Below are 26,605 nucleotides of genomic sequence, written 5' to 3'. Positions count from 1 at the left end.
TATGCAAGGCACATGGGGAATATTCTCTCTAACCACCTTGTCCGAGGAGGTGACCTCTCCAAGGATGAGGAAAACCCCGAAGAGGAGATCAACCTCTCGGCGAACCCTTCTTCTTAGCCACACCTAACCAATGATCCCCAATCATCCCAAAGGGTCAAGAGTAGTCCCAGAGGACGTCCTGCCGCATAAGGGTCAGGGGTAGCTTCAGAGAACGCCTTGCCGCAAATATTGCCGAGTCTCAGGGACCCCCTAGATCGTGCCACCTCGACCCCGGGTATAGGCTAGTTTAACTGAAGAGTGAATTTATCTCCACTCACCGTCCTCGGGATCGGGTCCTTTGTTTGAACTCCATTACGTCTATTGTTCTGTTGCGTAGATCCTGGAAAGCTCCGAGCCCGCAAGTGTTCTAGGACTCATTAACGGAGCGACTTCTAGATTGCATCTGAATCTATTCGAAGCCAAGTGCTTTTGATTTCTAGGTTCGTGGATCCGAACCCTTTCGAGTCCGAGTGTCTCGGATCTCTAGGCTTGCTCAATACCCTTTCGAGTCCGGGCCTGAGTAAGTCTCTAAGTTCATGGATCCGAACCATTTCGAGGCTTAGAGCGATTCAACCCATTTGATGGAGATAAATCCGGGCCCACCAATCTTGGACTTGGGATAAATTCAGGCCCACCAACCTTGGACTACTGGGCCTAATTAATTTAATGGGCTCAAATTAGCTCCTCTTACAACAAGTAACCCTAAATTTTGTGCTTGATTATTCAACCACGTGAATTTTGCAAGCCATTGTGAGTTCTTGAAAGCGCACCCCCAGTGCTCGTCCGGTGGATTCTTTGATTATACAATGTTTTTCTGTTGTGATTGTCATGAAAATGCATTTACTTATGTAATATTGGGTATTTGGCTGGCTGCATTGTTATATCTATTGGGTCACACTGCGAATTACTTCTATTGTTCTTTGGAGAAGCTCTCAAGTCTATTGAGACTATCTCTAATTGTTGTTGGGGTGACTCTATAGAGTTCCTGATGTGTTTGCAAGTATTACTGATTTTATGGGGCAGGCACTGGTGATGTGGGACTTAATAGTGTGTTGGGTGGGTCAATGTTTGTTACTTGTGTCGTTGTTGGGACTGTTTCTCTGTGTAGCTGAGCAGGAAGTTTGGATTGATCAGAAATATTTTATTAGAGATATTAGTTTCTTTCTTCATTGTTACTCTTGTATAACTTTCATTGATGTTGTATGTTGGTAAGGTGAATGTGGGCAGAGCCATCCCATTTGTCTTGATTTATGCGGTTTATGCATTTGTTGTTGCTGTGAATGAGATTTTGAGGAAACATGCATGGAGGTTGAAATTGGATGTTGTTACACCATTGCTTCCTTTCAAAGGAAGTGTGTTCTCTCAAGGGAACCAAGCGGATGACTCTATATAGTACTTTGCTTGATATGGACACATAAAGTGATACAATCATGTCCCGTAGTGCATTGCCTCAGTGGATGTGGGCATCAAATGTGACAATATATTCAAATCAGTCAGCTAAGGTGTCTGACAATGCCTATGTGGGGCTAGATTGATGATGGCATAGAAACTGAGCACTCGTCATTCTCCTATTCTAAACTATGTTCGATAATGGAGTTGCCTTTAACAGTGCCACGCTGGTTGACAATTCCTCTAGTTGAGGAGGAATCTTGTTCAAAGTCTCTACGCTGTAGGCAGTGCTTCACTTGATCCCACTCTTCTAGCATTTCTCTGGAGTACTCAAGACAGTGTGGGTTCTAAAAGCAGAAAGGTTGCTTATTTGCTTGGTGTTTCCACTTGATTGTGCACTCGGTGTTCTTGCTTTTCGGTACACTAGATCAGATTGTCCACCTTAGAAGTTTTTACTTCCATGGGTTTTGGGTGGATTTTTTATGAGTATCATTTGGTTCTACATGATTGCAAATGAGCTTGTTGCTCTGTTGGTAGGGTTGATGTAATTCTAGGGGTGAATCCATCAATCCTTGGATTAACTGTATTGGCATGGGACAACTCGATGGGTGATTTAGTGTCAAAATGTTGCATTGGCAATGAATGGTGGGGATGGTGTGCAGATCGCTTTGTCTGGATGCTTTCCTTCTTTGAGGCTTGATAGTAAATATGGAGATTATAACAAATTATAGCAATATGTGTAATTGCTGAAAAAGGAAAGAAAGACTAGGTGACCAAGCAGAATTCTTAAGGAAAATGATGTGCCGACTCTCCAAAATCTGGTCAAGTAGCCAACCATAATGGCCAAATACAACATAAATATTTCAACAATCTTTTTTTATTGCCAAAACGTATTTTGTTATTGAGATTCTAAAAATATTTGCATGTAACATAGGTAAGAATTATTTAAAACATCAGAAATCACAATAGGTTGTATATATTTTTTTTTTCATATCAAATTTTTCTTGACCTTTTCACATGTGTCATGCATTCAATAAGTCAAAAGAATCCCAAACAAGAATTGCACCCATTTTGGCATTGATCCACTCACTCACCTGGTTAACTCCTAATCCATTCTAGGTTCATAAAGAATGAATACCAAATTAACTCAAAAAGTTATATTTTGCCAAATTGCATTCTTGGTTTGTTTGTAGCCCTATGCAAAACGCTATTTAACGAGCTCAGTTAAAATTACAGTAAGTATGAGGTCAGACTAACATTCACAAACTCAATAGGCGAGCTAAACTTAGGCACCTCCATCCAAATTCTACAAAGGCAAACTTTAACAGCCATGTTACCAGTTCAACTCAACTTATTTGTATGGAACACATAAAACATATCCATAGGTAACATGCCTTTTGACTCCACCATCTCGGCATGAGCTTGAGCTGCTTCAGTTTTAATTTGTGAAAAATAGCTTCATGCTCAAAAATTGAAAGAGGAACACCATTTTTTTGCAATGACAGCTTTGGCCACTTTTTCCTTCATCTTCTGCTTCAATTGTTTCTCCTGTACATATTATTAAATTTAAAATAAAAGTACTATAAAAGACATTATTCTATGCTCCCAAATTCAGAAGTCCATAGTTTTTTTCTACCTTATGCTTTGCAGCAACAATTCTTTCTTTTGCTTCCTTCCCTTTTCAGCAAATTTTGAATTCTGGTCTTCTATCCAACTCCTTATTTTTCTACAAGGAAAAATTATGTATTTTCCCACAACATTTTGTGATGCAAAGGGGCAAAAATTGAAGACTTGAGCAAAGAAAATGTAACGCCCTCAAAATAAAAACATTAAACCCAACAATATAGACATACATTGATATATAAAAGCTCCGCATTCTTCTATTCATCAGAGTTCCATTACCAAAAAGTATTACATGTTAACGACAAAAGAAAATGCCCTACGGGCTTACAGCTTTCCAAGTTAACACTTGGTTACAACAAAAGAGTACTAACTCATTTACACATTAAGCCCTTGGCTTGAATATACATGTAATACATCAAGAAACTAAACAACAAAAGTCTGCCCGCCTCTAGCCTCCCAAGCTACGTCCTTGGAGGTGGCATGCTACCTGTACCTGAAAATGGTATTCCCATATAGGGTGAGCCACAGCCCAATAGAGATATGCTAAACACAGTATGAGCAATGACTAAGACATTAGCAATTGATAAATGTTCAATTTTCATAAACCAATTCATAATCCATTTCCATTTCTTATCAATTTCACAATTTCCATCAATGGCTCAGAACCTGGCCAACCACTTATATGAGACAAAGACTCATATTAAACATTTTCCATTTTTACAATAGATAAACACACAGGTTATATCAACATCTCAACAGATAAGCATACAAGCTATATCTACATTTCAACAGATATGCATATTAGCTATATCAACACTTCCCATGACAAGCATATGAGCTGTATCAACACTTCCAATGACAAGCATATAAGTTGTATCACCACATTATTTGACAAGCATATGAGCTGTATCAGTGGAGTCCATCCCCTATCTCCTCCCAAACAACATCCGGTTTAGAGGTCCATCCCCTATCTTCTCCTAAATCGTGGAGTACATCCCCTATCTCCTCCCACACACACAATGCATATATACACAAAGGTCATATACACAATCAATCAATACATAACGTTAATGTATTCCATCAACCGTCATACTCTATGACACATCCGATTGATTAGTTTTAGTTTGCCTAATCATCATGCATTGTCTACAACAATCAAAACTACCCTCCATCGATAGCCCAAACAATTATTTCTAAATAGATAATAAAAGCTCCCAACAGATAAAATATCAATGTTTTCAAAAGCGAGCGATTTATAAATCCAACTCCATCATTTCACAACATAATGAGCCAATTTCATTATTTTCAACTCAATTCCACAAGTTCACAATTTTCCCAAATTAATTATACCAATTAATTTTAAACAACAAATTAGGGCTTTTACCCCCAACTCTCGATATTAACCCAAAGGTTCCAATATCACCAACCAACGATAATATCATCATTTTGAAACCCAAAATACATATTATGAGCCCAAAATCATAAAACGTTTTTTACACATTTTGAAACCCTAAGTCCCAAAATTCCCCAAGTTCAACACTCTATCAAAACAACTAAAAATCTAGGTCAAAGACCATAAGAGTGAGTAGGAATCCCTACCTCAAAAGATAACAACCAAAGAAGAAGACGATGAAAACGAACTTGCTCCAAACCACGAGTTTCTCGGATCAAAAGATAGCCCTCGACGATCAACAACTCTTTTGTAAAGGCCAAAGGTGAGGAAAACACCCTAGCTAGATCAATACCTAGAGAGAAGGTAGAGTTCTAGAGTGAGAAGCTCAACAATGGGGTTTTTGGGAAAGTAAGAGAGAGAAGAAAAGTGAAAATGTTATTTAAAATGACCCAGCGGATAACTCATATACGCATGACCCGCTCGAGCGGAGAACACAACGCTCGAGCGCCAAGAACAAAAATCTGGACACGCTCGAGCGCAATAAGGCCTGCTCGAGCGCCAAGACACAAGAATAAAGCACTTCCGCTCAAGCGCGAAAACCAATCCGCTCGAGCGTAGATTTTCCCCTCCCAGAACTTATGCCCAGAAAGTACTACCCGCTCGAGCGCCAACGAACCCGCTCGAGCGTAAAAATCACATCTGCAGAAGTTTTGCAGGAACACGAAATGCTGGAGGTGTGCAATCCCCGCTCGAGCGCAAGAAGACCCGCTCGAGCGGATCGCCTAAAAACTGAACAACAAGGAATTGAAACCAAGGCCTAACCAACCTGTAGCAACCCTGTTCAAAACATCCTAAAACTCAATCAAGTGGAATTAAAGGACGACAACAAGATAGATACCACTACCAACTTCACGGAACCGAGTCCGGAATGCAACAGAACGGTAAAGGGACAACCGGGATCGCTATAGAAAATGTGAAACCTTATAACTTATGCAGTGCAAAAAATTCATCACAAAGAAAATTTAATAGTCTATGTCACACTCCAAACCAGGGTCTGACCGGTCGTGGCCCATAGGACCCTAGCCCATAGAATAACTGTAACAATAGTCCAGTAAAAATAAATCAAAATTCAATCCAATGACATGTCACCAGTATCCATGGCAAAACAAGCCATAATCAACTTTCAAAAATATATACTAAATGGGACACAACTCGCCTACAAAATAAAATAATTTTAAATAAAATTCAACCACAATGTATGCACAAAACCGACATAACAAGCTAAAACAAAATATATGAATACCCTAGAGGTCCATGCAATTGAGTCCCTGTCCACTCTAAGTCCTTCTAATACCTGGAAATGATAAACAACTAAGTCAGCTAATAGTTTAGTGAGTAAAAACATAGATAGTAAATACAGTTTTGAAAACAGAGTCCAAATCCAAAATAAGATATATATCACAGAAACTAAATTGACATATAGTTTTAATGAAGATAATCTGTTTCAGAAAGAAAGTTTCACAGGTCAAAAGTTAAAATACTCGTGTCTCTCAAGAACATAATAAATGACATTCTCCACTTAAAAAAAAGAATATAACATGATCATTAATAATTTTTTGGGTACCAAGAATAACAAGTAACATGCCACAAAGTTTTCAAGGCAATAAGCCCGTTGGATCCAATATCGAACCAAGAGTCATCCTCGGGGTGGCAACCCGGGCCTTTTCTCTAAAATGATCCGATTGAAGGTCACCTAGCCTAACCCAGGTCTTTTACTTACAATCATTGAGCACTAGAGTCATCACAGCCCAACCCGGATCTATTCCCTACTGGCTAGAGTCACCACACACAGGAATAATTTCCTTGGATTTTTATATACAGATGGTCTCAATAATCAATACAATTCAGTTTCGCAAAAACATAGTAGTTCACCATTATAAACATGAGACCATAACAAATAGTTTACAGTATGCCAAGTTTACACATGTTTTAGATTCCATTGATAATATAATAATTTATCAAAACAGTTTAGTACTGAAACAACAATTTAATTTTTCAACAGTTCAGGATAGGGGAACATTTATAAAAATCTGTAGCATGCAACTACTCACCTAAACACGGAATAATATAATCCTCAAACCGAATAGGAAAGTCCAACTAGTGCCTTGGACCAAGTACAAAAACTACATGTCACTACTAACTCAAAAATACTAAAAAGAATAAGAAACTAAGTAACCCCAAGCTAAATCACACTATCACGGCTCAACCCAACTTACCGTTACAATTAAATAATACCTAAGTTCATGTTCTTCAAGGTCTAAGATTACCTAAGACATAGGTTCAGATCGAAACTGAATTAAAAGTAACTGTAAGATAAAACAGAATTTTAAACAAGTTTTTCCAATCTATTTGCTAACTTTGAAAATTAAACCCTACTCCATGCTGTTAGAAAAATTTCAAAACCCTCCAGATATCAACTAATATATTCTAACTTTCAAACCCAATTGGTTTTACCTGATTTGCTTATCAAAATAATTATTTACAATTAATTATATCCAAACTGATCGCTTTTTGCAGCACTTTAAAGAAATCAATCGTTCTCTTAGTATACACAAGCAATCAATACAAGACCAAAAATGTAAGAAACTAGACTTGTAACCGGTTCTAATTATACTAATTTGATAATTTTCGGATTTGTACCCAAAGAGAACAACACTTCCGAAGTTACTGTTTTACACTATTTTTTAGTTTAAAATTTTAGTTTAAAATTTATCCGTTTGATATGGTTTCTTGATTTTTAAAGTTTGTGTTTGTGTGCAGAATTTTTGGACTAAAAATTACACCCATTATTTCTCATCACTAACCACTGACTTGGCACCCAAACAACACACCCGTTTCTCCTATTCCTTCCCAACAACAAGCAGATTACACACATGAACCATCACAATATATAAATATAATAAAATAGGACAATACCTTAGAGTTGTTGACCACCAATGTTGCTGAAAGTTTCTCTCCGGTCTCTCTTTTCTCTTCTCTCTCTCTCTCTCTCCCCCTCACGGCTGCTTCTGTTAGGAGAGCTAGGGTTGATTAAAATTATAAACAAAAAATCTCTAGGGTTTACCTTCCCTAATATATATAACCAACCGTCCAACTTAATTATTATTAATAACCTTTAATATTATGTGTTTGAAAATTAATTAAAATATTCTCTAATAGTATTTAATTTACACTTAAAGATTCACAGTAAAACATTTGAGGTTTGTAAAATTATTATTATTTAAGTATTTATTTATTTTTTATTGGGTTTTCACAGTCTAAGCTTTTATTAGGAGTCTAAACTATCATAATCATCAGCTTCCCACCAAATCGCTCCAGCTTCAGCTTTTTTCAATATAGAAAGGGGTCTGGAGGTACAATTTTGTAGGGAATTCAGCCATGAATCTTTGCCAACTTTTGGAGTTATCACTGGAGAGCTAAACAGAGAACACAACAGATATGAGAATATTTACCCACTACAAGGAATTTGATTAGCTACATGAGTTTAGTGCAGAGGTTTATAATTCTCTCCCAAGTCCTTTTGCATCAGAGTCAGCATTTGGATGTAAAAATGGACAACTGGAGATAATCTTCCTCTGACCCACGACCCCCATGTATTAGTTCATAAAGTATATCTTCAGGCTCCCCTTCCTTCAAATCAAGAATCTATCAAAGGAGAATGGGCAATGTAAAAAGTGAGATAAAAAACAACATGCTACTAAAAGCTTGATTTTGTTACTAATCTACAAAAGTATTATCAATAAAAGAGAAACAAGGCAGCAAATCAACCAAACATTTCAGTAGTAAATGGGGTATATTTATAGCCACTGTCCATCAAAATCATATCAATAAAATCTTAACAAATATGCGAAGTACAAAGAATAATGGGCACTACTAGTCATCAGTGTTATGTACCTCATGTTTGAGAACAGTTGAGTGACAAGAACAGGATAACTGTAAACATCAAAAAACTTAAAACAGAATAGATGCATAGTAAAACGTCAAAGTGAATGCAAATTGTGCTTAAAAAGATGTAAAGTTAATTGCCTCATCAAAAGCAGCATAGAAGCTTCCGGTGGTAGGTCAATTCCAGCAACAGTTGTCAACTCAGTGCCCTGAGGCAATGGGATGTCCAGATCAATATCTTGGTTTTAGAACTTTATAGCATTTGTTTGTTTTCTGCAATGCCTTCCTTCTTTATTCTTTTCATGTTTAATCAGTTTAGATGAAACTCCCTTAGAAATCCTTGTTTCCAGGTTCTTTTCCTCTTCTACAACTCCAACTGTTTGACTAGTTTTGACCTCTTTCTTGGAGACTCCATTAGAAATTCGAGACTTTTTGGTACTAGTCTCCTTCAACATAATCCCATCAATCGTGTTGCCTTCTTGTATGTGTTGGCCCAACGTCAACGCCTTTTACAATCTTTTTAATACCAAAATTTTCAGGGCCTTTAGCATGAAGAATCTCTGAATAGAGGAAAAACCAGTTGTCTTGGCTGTGTGCACAAGCATACCAGTGGGTTGGTGTCCTTGCTTCTTCCTGAAAAGAAAATAATTTGAGATTCACCACCGAAATACTTAAAACGCCAATGAAAAGTAGAAAAGTAAACAAAATAAACACTAACCTGCAGAAACAGTAGTTGCAGATGCCTCTGCACTTCGGACAATTTCAGTCCCCCAAAAATGCCACTTCTTCTGTTTTTTCTCTGTAGCTGTTCTAAGATCAGACACATCTAAGCATGGAATACAATACAGAAACATTCCAACTCCTCATATACACATATATATATATTGTTAGGTTTTTATTCATGGCAATCCCGTTTGACAAAACTCCTTTAAGTTGTATTTGTTTTCTCACTTTTTATTTCAGTGAGGCTATGAGTGTTTAGATGTGAATCCAACCCGAATTGTGCCTTGCAGAGAAATTTGTGATGTTAATACTTTCAAGATTGCCACTTCGCTGATTATGACGGGAATCGAGCTGCTCGGTCAGCTCGCGGGGGCCCAGGGGGCAACGCGCCACGGCGGGGTCCAGGGGTAACGCCCTCGAAGCAAAATGCAAAGTTGCATTCGAAGTTGCATGTCCACCTTTGCTCGCTCGAGCGAAGGAGTGCTCGCTCGAGCGAAGACTGCGTCTGGCAAAAAACTTGAAAGAGATGAATGTGCGCTTGAGCGAAGCTTGCGTGTCGCTCGAGCGAAGCCACTTATGGAAAACACGCATTTTTGGTTCCTCGCTCGAACGAGAGAATTTTTGCTCGAGCGAGCATCGCGATTCAGATTTCTATAAGTACGTGATTCAGTCAGATTTTAGGATTACTTCTCCAGATCTTCTTCTTGGGTTCTAGGGTTTATATCTGGGGATATTTTGCTAGTTTTCTTTGATGTTTTGATTGAGTATTCAACTCATGGTTTAAAGAGTATACATCAAAGGATTATTTGTTTGTTCTACACAAAAGAGAGAGTTGTTCTTCGATGGATTCTGAAGAATTCGAGCGTGAAGCTTTGGTGGATTCTGGAGTGGCTCATTGTCAAAATAATTCCGAGGTGAAGACGGGGTTGGAAGAGGCACATAGAGGTTGGTTCAATTCGAGCGTGGATTCGCTAGGTAACTAAGAGTATACATGTGTAATTACTTTATATCTTCTTAGTGGATTGTTTTGTGGCTGTTGCCCGTGGTTTTTTTTATCACAATTGGAGGTGTCCAATTGTGGTTTTTCCACGTAAACTCGTTGTGTCTATTTGTCTTGATTGTTTGATTGGGATTGTTATATACTGCTTAAAATTGATACATAATCACAAATCAACATCTAGGGGATTTCTAGATTTTTCAATTGGTATCAGAGCAGGTCATTGTATTTAAAAAAAAAAAATTTAGAACGAGATCTTGTTTGATTTGTGATAATGGATTCAATACGTGTGGAAAATTCTATGGTTCGACCACCCCTACTTGACAGATCCAATTATTCTTTTTGGAAAGTTTGGATGAGATCGTTTTTGAAATCTATAGATGAAAAAGTTTGGCAATCTGTCATGAATGGGTGGACCGAACCAACAATTACCGTTGATGGAGTAACTTTCCCCAAACCAATTGATAAGTGGGACACAATTAATTACCAAAATAGTAGCTGGAATAGTAAAGCTATCAATTCTCTCTTATGCACTGTCACACCTGAAGAGTTTAGTCGTATTTGCAATTGTGAAGTCGCAAAAGAGGCTTGGGATATCTTACAAACTATTCATGAGGGCACTCCTTCTGTTAAATGCTCAAAACTTCAAAGGCTCACGTCTAGTTTCGAAAACCTTTCAATGAAAGATAGTGAGACCTTTGATGAATTTTAAGCGAAGTTGAGTGACATTGTAAATTTCAGCTTCAATTTAGGTGAAAAAATACCAGAATCCAAAGTTGTGGGAAAAATTTTGAGATCCTTGCCCGATCGATTCCAACCAAAAGTTACGGCTATTGAGGAGGCTCAAGATGTTGACAACCTCAAGCTGGATCACTTGGTTGGAAATCTCCAAACTTATGGGGCACATAGGAATTTCAAAAAGAAACAAAAAGATATTGCTTTTAGTAGTGCTCATAGAGTTGAAGAGGATTCTGATGAGGATTGTGAGATAGATTCCAAGATTACGGCTACTTTTGTTAAACAATTTAAAAAATCTTTCTTGGAAAAGAATCCTAATCTTTTGGAATCTACTCAGAATCATAAATCTAAAGGCAAAGATAAACTCAAAATTAATTCTATAGCCAAGAAGGAGAAAGGAAAGATACAAGGGAACTCTGAAAGAGTCTAATGCTATGAATGCCAAGGATTTGGCCACTTGCTCAAGAATGCCCCACTCGGTTGAGGAAGAAGAAAGCCCTAGCTATCACTTGGGATGATGAATCAGAATTTGATGAAGATGAAAGTGACAACGAAGAACAAGGTGAAGAGGGACATAAACAATTCCTTGCTTTTATGGCGACTTCCGAAACTGAAGGACGAACAGAGTATCCGAAGAGCCTGGTTGAGAATGCCACTGATGATGAATCCTCGGGAAGTGATGATGAAGAGCTTGAGCAAGCTTATGAAAAGTTGTATAAGGAATCTCTTAAGTTATCCAAATTGAATGACAAACTCGCTATGAAACTCACAGCATGTGAAAGTGAGAATGTCAAACTAATGGAGGAGATTTCCGAGGCTAGGATTGATGCCATCAAGATAGCTAATGATCGACAAGCTCTTTGTGCAAAACTCTTGACTTGTGAGACAGAAAGGAACAAGCTACAGCAAATCTATGCAACATATGAAGAAAAAATTGAAACTCTCGAGATGTCTCAAGTTGCTTTGGAAGAACTAATGATCAAGAAAGAGGAAGAACTCAAGTGTGCTATGGCTACCATTGGTCTTTGGAACAGAGGATCAAAGACTTTAGACAATATCATTGGGTCTCAACAAATTTGTTCTGACAAGAGTGGCATTGGCTTTGGTGATAACAAAGAGCAAAAACAGAGTGCATCTACATCTCATGATACAAGAACTCAAGGAAAGGGAGAACAAAAAATTCAACATAAGGATGGCGTTCTCAATCTTCCTAAAGTTAGTAAGGTCAAAGAAAAGAAGGTACACCCTATACACCCTGTGTTTATTTGTCATCATTGTGGTATGCATGGTCATATTCGCCCTTATTGTTATAAGTTGCATGGGAGAGTGTCTCATAGTATAGCGACCCCGGTCTTTTTCCTTTAGATTATTGTATCCGGACTTAGGTTCCGTGGATCCTGTCAGTATATATTGGTTGTTGTCGTCCTTTAATCTCTTTGTATTTGAGTTATAGGATGTGTTGGGCGGGTCTGTTACAGGTCGGTTGAGTTTAGATGCCAAAACTAGTTACCCAGATTTTGACCTGTCCGCTCGAGCGGGTGTTTGACGCTCGAGCGGGGATTCTTTTGTTGCTTGTTCGCTCGAGTGGGGGTTTTGGTGCTCGAGCAGGATTATCACCCATCCAGTATTTCCTGTGCAGTGTTGGACGCTCGAGCGTGGGATTGGACGCTCGAGCGGAAATGTGTGAGTGCCGCTCGAGCGTGGAGTTGGACGCTCGAGCGGGGACCTGGTTCTGCAAAAGTACTAGGAGTGCGTATTCGACGCTCGAGCGGGAGTTTGGACGCTCGAGCGGGGAGTCGACTACATCAGTCCGTGATTTCACTTTTTGGATCACTTTTTGACCTACTTTTCTTTCTTAACTTTTAAAAACCGCCCCTTGAGAGTCTCTCTCTCTCTAAACCTGCCTTCTCTCTAAGAATTGATCTACCTAGGGTGAGTATCTAACCTTAGTCCTTTATTAAAAAGATAGAGTGAGTCAAGGGCTTCCATTTAATCTGAACGTTTGGTGGTTTGGAGCACTTTGGAATTTAGGTCTTCATCTTCGTCTTCTCCATTCGGGTTATTTTCTTCGAAGTAGGGATTTCCTATTCCATCCTATAAGTTTTGTTCTAAGTTTTTTTATTTTGATATGTTGGGAGTACTTTGGTAATTTTGGGAAAAACCCTAGTTGTATTAATAAATTAATTTGTATAATTAATTTAAGGAAATTTGGAAAATTGGTTAAATGCATGAAATTGAGGAATTCATTGATTAAATGGTGTAGTTGGATAATTAAAATCACTCGCCTATTGAATTGTTGATATATTTATTTCCAGTCTAGAAATAACTGTTTTGGGCTATCGGTGGAGGATAGTCGTGTTTGTTGTAGACATTGCATGTGGATTAGGGAAAATTGAAACTAATCAATTTGTTGAAGTCATAAATTTAGACTATTGAATTAATACAGAAATTACATGTATTGATTGAGCATTGCATATGCATATTGTTTGGGAGGAGATAGGGGATGTACTCCACGGTTTAGGGAAAGATAGGGGATGGACCTCTAAACCGGATTTTGTTTGGGAGGAGATAGGGGATGGACTCCATTAGCATCACTATTATGTGTGCTTATTATAATGAAGTGTTTTTACATGTTATTGATACAGCACTACAATGTGTATCAAACGGGAAGTATGAAGTGTTTTGATATGAGCCTGAGTCTCATTTGTTTTGTTGATATTGAAAGTAATGTGAATATGATATATAGTTCACTGTTGTAAGTTTGGCCAGGTTCTGAGCCATGTTGATAATAATGGAAAGTGAACTGTGTCTTAGACATTAGTGTCATGAGACTGTGCAATGATACAATTGATTATCTTGGTTAACCATCTATTGAATGCTATAGCTTTATTCAATGCTTATATTTGGTTTAGTATTTTTCTACTGGGCTATGGCTCACCCTTTATGGGAACATCATTTTCAGGTTCAGGTGATAAGCTACCTCCAAGGACTTAGCTTGGAAGGATTTGACTTTTGGATTTTGAAGACTATCTTCAGTTAGTTGTTTTGATTTGATAGTACATGTAAACATTCAAGCCTAGGGCTTTACTTGTATTTGAGTTAGAACTCATATTTTTGTGTCCAAGTGTTGGCTTGGAAAGATGTAAGCCCGTAGGGCATTTAATTTGATGTTACATGTAATGCTTTTATTTAGAAATACTCTGATGAATGAGATAATGAATTGTTTACTTTAAATATTGCGTGTCAGTGACAAATATATATAATGAGTCTATTTTGAGGGCATTACACATAGATATGGAAGAAATTCGAACATCTCATGGGATAGGAGACACTTCATTGGTGGTAATGAGGTTAAGGGTCATATTAGACCTCGCTATTTTGATGTGCTTGAGACCAAACATGGAGCGAGTTTGCATTTGCCTAGTTCTAGGAATAGGAAGTTGGAAACCATGTCAAGACGGGTTCTTATTGAAGGGGAAGGGAACCACAACGTCAAGACACCACCCAAGAATCGCCATTCTCACAACTTTGTTCATACTAAAGTAGTTTGGGTGAGAAAACTTTACTTGTGTTAATTTGTTTAGTCGTTTTAGTTTTTGGGTTTCTGTGTTTTTTTTTTTTTTTTGTCATTAAATGTGTGCTTGTTCATTTTTTCTCTTGCTTTATTTTTGAAAAAAAAAAACACAAAAAAACACAAAAAAAAAAAAACACACACACACACAAAAAGATTTTCTTAGTATGGTTTTGCAAGCTTAAAATTTTTGAGTGGTCCTTGGTGCATATTGGAATTGATAAGAATATCCATTACATGTTAATATCTGTGTGCTTTCTGTGGTCATTACTCATTTTGGAGTATGTGTTCTTTGATTAGTATATCTCATTTTGTACACACTCTTGTATTAGCAAATTTTGGAGTCTTCCGCCTTAGTGATTATTTTTTTTATGGACTTCTGGCATTGTATCTTTTGCTTTTCTAGAGGAATTGACCTATACTAGCATATCATGGGTGATGTTGAGTCTCTTAACCACCTTCCATCTTTTTGCATCTCCACGGCTTTCCCCTCTATTCTTTGTAGTCCAGCCATGAGGAAAAGGCTACCTCAGAGTCACCAACCAGGCCATCCTTATTATATCCATGCTTCTCTGGTTCGGTTTCCATACTCTTGAGCGTGTCAGCCGCCAATGAGTGTGCAAAAGAAAGGAAAAAAATGTAAAAATAAATAAATAAATAAAGGAAAAAATAAATGACTCATTGATTGAGGGGGAGCCTCCGCCTTTACTCACCAAATACCCCTTGATTCCTAGTGGTTTGACTTTCCTTTGTTGTGCTTAGATTCTCTTGTCGGAGGTCCAACTTTTAGATCACTACTAGGATTGAATCTAGTGTTTGTCGAACTCCAAGAGTCACACACACACTTTTATCATGGGATCTATGCTTTTCATATAATGTATCACTTTCTTTCATGAGGAATCTTCTACAGACTGTGCACATTGTGTTTACTAGTAATTGTGCTTCTTGGATAATCTTGTGTATTTTAAGGTACAAATCTGAGATTTCTTGCTTGCTCCACCATATTATTTTTGTTGTTTTTCTTCTTGTTCATTGTTTTTAGTGAAGGGGAGTTTGGTTTATCATTACACTTTCATTTGTTCGGCAAGGGAGATTGGCTATAGTTGTTTTGCATGTTGCTATGCATTGTTTGCTAATTATTTCCTTCTTGCATGTTCCTGGTATTTACATCGTCATATCATTGCTTGTGTGGTTTATGATCTTGCTTTTGTTGTTTGAGAGTTGTTTTTCATGAGTCTTAGTTTTCATCTATTCATGTTTTTCATCTCATGTTTCAAGATAATCGTGTGATATGTCTATTTCTTTTTCATATACTCTTGAGGGACTAATAGTTGTTTTGGAGATTGTGGCACTAATAGTTGTTTTGCAGATCATGACCTTGAGAAAGAAGTTTGTTTTTATTAGCTGTCAGGGTTGGCGTGTTTAGGATTTTATTTGTTAGGTGTGTTTTGTCACGGCATTGCCAAAGGGGGAGATTGTTAGGTTTTTATTCTTGGCAATCCCGTTTGACAAAACTCCTTTAAGTTGTATTTGTTTTCGCACTTTTTATTTCAGTGAGGCTATGAGTGTTTAGATGCGAATCCAACCCGAATTGTGCCTTGCAGAGAAGTTTGTGATGTTAATACTTTCAAGATTGCCACTTCGCTGATTATGACGGGGATCAAGCTGCTTGGTTAGCTCGTGGGGGTCCAGGGGACAGCGCGCCACGGCGGGGTCCAGGGGCAGCGCCCCCGAAGCAAAATGCAAAGTTGCATTCGAAGTTGCATGTCCACCCTTGCTCGCTCGAACGAAGAAGTGCTCACTCGAGCGAAGACTGCGTCTGGCAAAAAACCTGAAAGAGATGAATGTGCGCTCGAGCGAAGCTTGCGTGGCTCGAGCAAAGCCACTTATGGAAAACACGTGTTTTTGGTTCCTCGCTCGAGCGAGAGAATCTTCGCTCGAGCGAGCATCGCGATTCAGATTTCTATAAGTACGTGATTCAGTCAGATTTTAGGATTACTTCTCCAGAGCTTCTTCTTGGGTTCTAGGGTTTATATCTGGGGATAATTTTCTAGTTTTCTTTGATGTTTTGATTGAGTATTCAACTCATGGTTTAAAGAGTATAAATCAAAGGATTATTTGTTTGTTCTACACAAAAGAGAGAGTTGTTCTTCGGTGGATTCTGAAGAATTCGAGCCTGAAGCTTTGGTGGATTCCAGAGTGGCTCATCATCAAGACAATTCCGAGGTGAAGACGGGGTTGGAAGAGGCACATAGAGGTTGGTTCAATTCGGGCATGGATTCGCTAGGTAATGGAGAGTATACTTGTGTAATTACTTTATATCTTTTTAGTGGATTGTTTTGTGGTTGTTGCCTGTTGTTTTTTTATCACAATTGGAGGTGTCCAATTGTGGTTTTTCCACGTAAAATCGTTGTGTCTATTTGTCTTGATTGTTTGATTGGGATTGTTATATACTGCTTAAAATTGATACATAATCACAAATCAACATTTAGGGGATTTCTAGATTTTTCATATATATTTGTTGAGTTGGGTTTCCCTCCTTTGTAGAGGATGGCCCATTTTGGTAAAGCCAATGTGAGCTACTTAAGCCCACATAGAGAGAAGCTAAGCTTTTGGCCCATTTGTGAGGGAGTATATAAACCTCATTTGTTGCTAGAAAATCCAAAACAGAGACTCCGATTGGCAAGCATCCATCGTCCGATTGAGCTGAAATTTGGTGAGTGGGTTCTTGACTCAAGGCTCTAAAATCTGAACGGTGAAGATTGGTTTTAAACCATTCTGTAGCAGCTTTTGGGTTCTAGAACAGCCCCCTGTTTTTGGTGAGATATCTCTTCTTTTTTTTTTTTTTTTTGTTGCCAAGAATGTTTATTTCTTGAGTTTGTATCTTTGTTGTTTGCCTCTAGTTATAGCTAGAGAGAACTTGTTGTACACCCATTATTTGTTGATAGTGGAGATTTTGGTGGACTACGGTCCCGTGGTTTTTCATTCTCACACCGAGAAGGTTTTCCACATAAAATTACTCGTGTGTTTTTGTGCATGTGCCTTTGATTCCATTTTGTTATATATTTTTTGCTCTATTTAATTGCTTCCTAACAGATTCGCATAAAGAGGGAGAATATTTTATTTTCGCTAATTTGAGTTTGATTTGGGTTGTTGAATCGGTGTTTGTTTCTCCCATCAAAGTGGTATCAGAGTTTGGTTCATATTGTTGAGTATCTTGTGTTGAATGTTTACTTCGAATAGCTCTAATTATCACACTTGGAAAGGAAAAATGGAAGACCTACTTTATGTGAAGCAATTTCATTTACCAGCGTTTGCTACTGAGAAGCCAGATAGCAAATTTGGTGAAGAATGAACTTTGTTGCACCGACAAGTATGTGGATACATTAGGCAATGGGTGGATGATAATGTTTTGAACCATATTAGTGGAAAAACACATGCACGCTCACTTTGGAACACACTTGAACAGTTGTATGCCTGAAAAACTAGAAACTAAGGTTCTGAAAAGCGGTTGCAGTCGCTGTAATGGTGGCGGCGGCGCGGTTGCGGTTGCGGGGTGTAAAGGCCATAGCGTAACGATGGCGGTAACCGGAACCGTGAATTTTTTTATTTTTCGCACAATTTGAAAAAACTTACCGATACGCATATTTTTTTCCATGATCATATTTATTGGGTTTAAAATAAATATTGATCAATTTTTGTAAATTTTTAAGTATGATTCAATATATTTCATATTTTTAAATCACTATAAACTGAGTTTTTTATATTTTATTTTAATAATTAATGACTTTATATTATACAAAAAATCAATCATTAACTATTATATATAAGATAAACAATGACAAAAGTAAGAGAATAAATAAGAGCCTAAATATATATATACATATTTCAACCAAGCCAAATAAATAATGACCACACGTATTATTATTATTATTATTATTATTATTATTATTATTATTATTATTATTATTATTATTATTATTATTATTATCAAACAATATATAGATAGACACACACAAACAAAATGGTTGAGTGATAGCAGCTGAATAGAATAACATAGGTCTTACAGCTTCAACAAATCAATAATATGTTATTCATCTTCCCTCTTCTCTCTCTTTATCTCTTGCTCCTCCATTTTCTCTCTTTATCTTCCATCTTCTCTCTATCCCTCTTCCCTCATTTTCAGCTTTTTTTTGTGTGTTTTTTTTCCAAAAGAAACAGTTTGGAACTGTTACGTAACGATGCGTAACAGGCCGTTACGGTTGTTACGGCACCATTACGACCGCTACAGCCGACACACCTGTGAATCTCAATCACACTGCAAAAACGACCGTAACGGGTGGCGGTAACCACCAAAACCGTTACTTAACGATGTTACGTAACGGTTGCTTGCTAGAAACAATAAAATGTTTCTAATAAAGCAATTGATGACTTTGAGATACCAAGATGGAACCCTATTGACAGATCACTTGAACACATTCCAAGGAATAATTAATCAGTTGGTTGGGATAGGTATCAAGTTTGATGATGAGGTATAGGGGTTGTGTTTACTTGGTACATTGCCTGATTCTTGAGAGACATTCAGAATGTCATTATCTAACTCGGCCCCAGATGGTGTAATCAATATGGATCTGGCTACAAGCAGTGTTTTAAATGAAGAGATGAGAAGAAAATCACAGGGATCCTCTTCACAGTCAGAGGTTTTGGTTACAGAAAGGAGAGGGAGAAGTAAGAGCAGAGGTCCTAAGAACAAATATAAAAAGAAGCAAGTCCAACAAGTTTGCTAATGTTGAGTGCTATCATTGTGGCATGAAAGGGCACATCAAGAAACATTGCAGAAAATTGAAGAGAGAGAACAAGGAGAGAGTGAATAAGAAAACGAACAATGATGAAAAGGTTGATGATCGTGTTGCCACTACTACTTCAAAAGACTTCTTAGTCGTTTATGATGATGATGTCATTAATATTGCATGCCATGACACTAACTGGGTAATTGATAGTGGCACCTCCATTCATGCTACATCTCAAGAGGAATTCTTCACTTCCTATACACCTGGTGACTTTGAGACAGTAAAGATGGGCAATGATGGCTTGGCCAAAATCATTGGTATTGGAGATGTATGCTTGGAGATGAATAATGGCACAAGGTTGGTTCTTAAAGATATAAGGCATATTCCTGTTATCTTCATGAACTTGATTTCTGCAAGTAAACTTGATGATGAAGGGTATTGCAACACCTTCAATGATGGTCAGTGGAAGCTCACTAGGGGTGCTATGGTTGTAGCTTGAGGCAAGAAGTTTTCTACTTTATACATATTGCAAGAAAGACTCTCCAAAGGCATTATTAATGCAATGGAAGATGAGTTGACAGTAGCGTTGTGGCACAAGAGGCTTGCCCACATTAGTGAAAAAGGCTTGACAATATTGGCTAAAAAGAATCTTTTGTCTGGAATGAAGAGTGCACACTTGAAAAGATGTACTCATTGCTTGGAAGGAAAACAGAATAGAGTTTTCTTCAAGAGTTTCCCTCCTTCAAGAAAACAAGATATACTTGACTTAATATATTCAAATGTTTGTGGCCCTATGATGACGAGAACACTTGGTGGCTCCCTTTACTTTTTGACCTTCATAGATGATCACTCAAGAAAGTTGTGGGTCTATACCTTGAAAAGAAAAGATCAAGTATTGGATGTGTTTAAACAGTTTCAAGCCTTGGTTAAGAGACAAATTGGGAAGAAGCTGAAGTGCATCAGAACAAATAATGGAAGAGAATACTCAGGCCCCTTCGATCATTATTGCAGACAACAAGGTATTAGGCATCAAAAGACACCTCCAAAGACTCCACAGTTGAATGGCTTGGCTAAGAGGATGAATAGGACACTGGTTGAAAGAGTGAGATGTTTGCTTTCATAGGCACAGTTACCAAGATCCTTTTGGGGTGAGGCTTTGAGTACAGTTGTACATGTTCTTAATATCACACCATATATTCCTCTTCAGCTTGATGTACTAGACAAAGTTTGGACAGGTAAGTTTCCTATGATCACTTACGTGTCTTTGGGTGTAAGGCATTTGTGCATATTCCAAAAGATGAGAGGTCTAAGGTCGATGCGAAGACCCGACAGTGCATCTTTCTAGGCTATGGCCTAGATGAGTTTGGCTACAGGTTATATGACCCAGTTGTCAAGAAACTAGTGAGAAGCCGAGATGTTGTGTTTATTGAAGATCAAACTATACAAGATATTGAGAAAGCAGAGAAAACAATGTCTTGGTATGGTGATGGTCTAGTTGACTTGGATCCGGTTCCGTTGATAGATTTGCCTGCACAGGTTGAACATGATGTTCAAGATGACCAACAAGGTCTAGGTGATGCAAATGACCCTTTACAAGTTGAGACAAGTGATAAGATTCTTGATCAGTTGCCAACACCAAAGATACCACCAGATGTTCCAACCAGGAGGTCTGCTAGAGACCGACATCCTTCCACTTGGTATTATACAGATGACTATTTGTTAATGACTGCCAGGAGAGAACCCAAGTGTTATGCAGAAGCCATGGAAGATGACCATAAGCTAAAGTGGGTTGATGCGATGTAAGATGTGAAGCAGTCATTGCATGACAATCACACTTTTGAGTTGGTGAAGTTGCCTAAGGGCAAAAGAGCTTTGAAGAACAAGTGGGTGTATAGGGTGAAACATGATGAACTCACTTCACAACCACGATACAAAGCTAGACTAGTTGTTAAAAGATTCAGTAAGAGAAAAAGGCTTTGATTTTGATGAGATCTTCTCACTAGTTGTGAAAATGTCTTCCATTCGTGTAGTTTTTGGCTTAGTCGCCAGTCTAGACATAGAGATTGAGCAAATGGACGTGAAAACTGCCTTACTTCATGGTGACTTGGAGGAAGAGATTTACACGGAACAAACAGAGGGTTTCAGAGTGAAAGGAAAAGAGGATTATGTGTGTCAGCTAAAGAAAAGTCTTTATGGTTTGAAGCAGGCACCCAGACAGTGGTACAATAAGTTTGAGTCAGTTATGGGGGAGCAAGGCTACATGAAAACTATTTCTGACCATTGTGCATTTGTGCAGAAATTCTCTGATGATGATTTTATTATTTTATTGCTCTATGTTGATAACATGTTGATTGTTGGTAGAAATCCTTCAAGAATTGACAAATTGAAGAAGCAACTAAGCCAGTCCTTTGCCATGAAGGACTTGGGGCCAACAAAGCAAATTCTTGGTATTCGAATTTATCGAGATAGAAAAGAGAAGAAGTTGTACATGTCACAAAAGCAGTACATTGAAAAAGTGCTTGAAAGATTCAACATGAACAATGATAAAGTGGTTATCTCACCTCTTGCTACTCATTTTAAGTTAAGCACTAATCAAAGCCCTTCTACAAATAAAGAGAAGGAAGATATGGAAAGAGTTCCATATGCCTCAGCTGTAGGAAGCTTAATGTATGCAATGGTCTCCACAAGGTCAGATATAGCTCATAAAGTTGGTGTAGTTAGCCGATTTCTTTCAAATCCAAGAAGAGAGCATTGGAATGTAGTAAAGTGGATAATGAGATATCTTAGAGGCACTTCCAGGTTGACATTTAGTTTTGGAAGTGGAAAACCAATTTTAGTTGGCTACATTGATGCAGATATGGCAGGAGATGTGGATACCCGTAAGTATACTTCAGGTTATTTGATCACTTTCTCAGGTGGAGTTGTTTCTTGGCAATCGAGGTTGCAAAAATGTGTCGCACTTTCTACAACAGAGGCAGAGTTTATTGCCGCAACAAAAGCTTGTAAAGAGTTGTTATGGATGAAAAAGTTCTTGATGGAGCTTGGTTTCAAACAACAACAATGTGTTGTTTTGTGATAACCAGAGTTTATTGCCGCAACAAAAGCTTGTAAAGAGTTGCTATGGATGAAAAAGTTCTTGATGGAGCTTGGTTTCAAACAACAACAATGTGTTGTTTTGTGATAACCAAAGTGCTATTCACTTGGCTAAGAACTCTACATCCCATTCGAGATCGAAACACATCGACGTGAGGTGCCATTGGATAAGAGATACTCTTAATCATAAGTTGTTAGAACTTGGAAAAATTTATACTGATGATAATGGTTTTGATATGTTAACAAAAGCTCTATCAAGAGAGAAGCTTGAGACTTGTTGTTCGATCACTGGGATGGAGATTCCCTCCACATAGTCGGGAAGGGAGAGATTTGTTGGGCTGCGTTTCCCTCCTTTGTGAAGGATGGCCCATTTTGGTAAAGCCCACATGGAGAGAAGCTAAGCTTTTGGCCCATTTGTGAGGGAGCATATAAACTCCATTTTGCTGGGTGCCTCTATTTACACACCACATTTGGTCTCAAGATACACGACTACTCAGTTCACAACTTTAATAATTTGAAAAAACATAATTTTTCTCTACACCACAATGTTCCATTTTTGCCCTTAGTCCCACACTAATTAGTACACACCTCAAATTAAAATTAAAAAAAAAATAAAAAAAAAAACCTAATTGTTACACTTCCATTGGCGGCAGCAGCCATCACCAGCAACCACCATCAACGCCAACCATGGCCATCGCTGACAACACTTCCTTCCCTTTTCGCAACTATCGCTGCCCACTTCCCAATTCCGTAAGTCGCCTCCATTCCCAGAGACCCACCACCTCACAGATCGCTGCCACCGTCTTCAACCCCTCCCTCCTTCCTCGCGTTTGTCGTTACCTCTTTCTCAGCCCCGTCGTCGCCTCCTTTCGTAGATCACCTTCACCGTTGTCAACCCCTCTTCTCACTCGCGCTCCGCCGCTGTCCCCTTCCTAGCCTAGTCGTGCCTCCCTTCCGTCACCAACCCCGCAACCCACCACATTGCAAATCGCGAGAATACAGATCGAGAGAGAGAGAGAGAGAGAGAGAGAGAGGGCGAGGGTTTGTGGTGATGGGGATTCGCCAAAGCTAGAGAGGGGCGATGAGGCAGCGGCAGTGAAATGGCGGCTGTTGCAACAATGGTGGCTAGGGTTAGGATTTGGATGTTGTGTATGCAACTAAGGTGTGTATTGATATTCTTTTGTCGTCATTTTAGATAAGGTCATTATTGTAATAGAAAATAATCGATAATGGTATGTCTTGAGACAAAATGTGGTGTGTAAATAGAGGCACCCCCATTTGTTGCCAGAAAATCTAAGAGAGAAAGAGAGAAGTTGCAGTCCAAAACAGAGAAGAAAAAAGGCTTCAAAGTGTTCATGAAGATTCTGCTCAGATCTGATCAAAAACTCCGATCGGCAAGCATCCATGGTCCGATTGAGCTGAAATTTAGTGCGTAGGTTCGTGACTCAGGACTTTAAAATCTGAGCGGTGGAGATTGGTTTTAGAGCATTCGGTAGCAGCTTTTGGGTTCTGGAACAGTCCCCTGTTTTTGGTGAGATCTCTCTTTTTTTGATGCCAAGAATGTTTATTTCTTGAGTTTGTATCTTTGTTGTTTGCCTCTAGTTATAGCTAGAGAGAACTTGTTGTACACCCATTGTTTGTTGATAGTGGAGATTTTGGTAGACTACGGTCCCGTGGTTTTTCATTCTCACACCGAGAAGATTTTCCACATAAAAATTGCTCGTGTTTTTGTGCATGTGCCTTTGATTCCATTTTGTTATATATTTTGTGCTCCATTTAATTGCTTCCTAACAGATTTACATAAAGAGGGAGAATATTTTATTTTCGGTAATTTGTGTTTGATTTGGGTTGTTGAATCGGTGTTCGTTTCTCCCATCAATGCACACATCAAAAAATAAACCACTAAATTACAAGAAGCACATCATTGTATATAACCTGTTCTAGAGGCATTTGTGACAAAACATGATAGTACATGGCTTGTCTTTCTTCAGATTCTTCCAGGCAGCCACAAAATCCATGGTTCTATGACGGCACTAAAATATAACATAGTTCAATTATAAGAACAAAAATGAGATCCTAAAGAATGAAAAAGAACCATAACGGTTCACTAGCTAAATAGGAACTTGAAAGGAAAATCCTTCCCTAAAATGGTTCTTGAAGTAGTTTGCTAGATTACAAATTCCAGACCAGATCAAACTTTTGCTGCATATAGACTATAATGTGACATTTGGCGTGAGAGGATTGGCAAGATTTTTCAAATTGAACATATAGACTATAATGTGACATGTCAAAAGATGTTATAGATTGCCCAAGGTGCTGGGAGTACGTGGCATTAGTATAATGACATCAGTTCACTAATTGTAATTTGTTTGTTAGTGGTATTCTGTTACTAATGCGTTACGTTGAGTTTATTTCTGAGTTTCACCTCAATGTTATGGTTCTGTTTTCTTTTTCTTTGTTTTTTTTTCTTTTTCTTTTATGTTTATCATTCAAAAGTTAGTCATGCCTTAAATTTAGAGTTCAATTAAGAAAGTAGGCCTTCAATGTACATTTTTCTCCATTAACAAAAATAAAATCTAAACAAGCAACAAAGATATTATTAAAAAAAGAAAGAAAAAAAAAAGTGGATGTTGAACTTGCATTACTAGGTTGTGTGGACCTAACAATTATGACTAAAAAGTGAATGATAGACTTGCCCTAGGAAAAATAAAAAATAAAGATCTCCAAACACATCTTGAAATAATTAGATGGCTAAGAGAGCAAAATTTCTTTATACCAATATTATGTTACCAGCAACACAAGATTGTTTTAGTTATGCAGAACAAAACAGAAACATTATACACCAAATGCTCTGAAATGTGTCATCGTAGGAGTATACTTTTATAGATTATAGTACCAGAACTCGACATACTTATAAAGAAATTTTATTTTGACAATCAGGCATTTAACAAATTATAGTCTATTTTTCTTCAAATTAATCATATAAAACACATTTATAAGAGTATTATGCTCATTTTTTAAAACATTTTGGTGTACCAAAACTCCACTTTCCTTAGATTTTAATTTTTTACATTTGTGTTTTTTTCCTCCTAAAGAAACCTTTAAGGAAATAAAATGGCAAATTTTTTTGGGTTGTTTTGACTCGCTAAATTCTCCACTTTAGAACAAAATTGTACCATTTTTAAGAATGTATGTTCCAAAGTGCAAATCACTAACGACTAAGGTATTAGTGTTTTTGGGTAACATTTTCCAAAGCCAAAGGCAAATTACATTACTACTACTGCTAGATCAAAAAAATTATTTTGTTCTTCATTTTCATTGATTCTCTATTATATCCTAGAGGGTTGCTAGACTTGTACTCCTGCATTCCATTAGTATTAGGCCTTTGGCTTACTAGATTTATACTATTAATGTTAGCTAAGGCTAACACCCCCTAATAAGTTTTTTTAATTTAAAAAATAATAATAATAAATGACGTATCATAACGTTCTCCCCGAGAAAAGAAAACAAAAGAATTTCCATTTAAACCTCCCATCTCTATTGAATTTGAAAGTGTATAGAAAGATAGGGAGACGAGAGACTCATTAATTGATCAAAGAGGAAGTGTATAGTTTTTAAAAAAAATAAAAACAATGGTTTGTAAATGAAATTAGAAATTATATGTTCAAGTGCATTGCGCAGCTTCTAGCACCATGTGTAAGTTCCAATTCCAAATATTGAAAAAAGGCTTAGTTGGAACGTAGTGAGAGTGGAAGTTATTTCAATGAACCGGCAAGTGTGTTATGCTACCAAAAAGGCTATAGGACTTGATTTCACACATTGCAAAAAATAAATAAATAAATAATTCAGTGACCAAGTCGATACAAGCACATAAGTTTTTGCAAAATTAAATTTATAGATGTTGAGTTTTAACATCTGTTACTTTAACTGTGGAGAATTGTACCTACCCCAATACTATATGTACACTTTTGGTTGTAAAGACACCGTGCATAAGGAAAAACGTAAATCTTGAAGCACTGAATTTTATTTTTTGAAACTGGTAAATCCAAAGTTTCAAAGTCAACTATCTCGAAAACACCTATATGTCTCAAATCATACGAATTGTTCATTCAAAAGGCCTAACCAACCTAGACTAAGGGATTCATATTCCTGTCCTCTCTTTCTCTCATTTGTCTAAATAACCAAACAGGACAATAAATGGGTTTCCTGGAATTTTCTATATAGTTCTGTTTGTATTTTCGCATCACACACCGCTACACAACCACAAATTAATGTAATAAGGCGAGTAAAATTTATACAAGACA

At 37.6% G+C, this 26,605-nt stretch overlaps 1 pseudogene; it reads left to right on the top strand.

Annotated features, from left to right (window-relative positions):
• The first annotated feature begins 761 nt into the window (after positions 1–761).
• The window catches only part of LOC114284295 (cation/calcium exchanger 4 pseudogene), a 131,744-nt pseudogene continuing 105,900 nt past the window's right edge, over positions 762–26,605 (top strand).

The sequence above is a fragment of the Camellia sinensis genome, chromosome 2 (assembly GCF_055761805.1).
Source record: "Camellia sinensis isolate YWXY chromosome 2, ASM5576180v1, whole genome shotgun sequence".
NCBI lineage: Eukaryota > Viridiplantae > Streptophyta > Magnoliopsida > Ericales > Theaceae > Camellia > Camellia sinensis.
The sequence above is the reverse complement of the archived record's forward strand: the minus strand, read 5'-3'. Positions and strand labels throughout refer to the sequence as shown.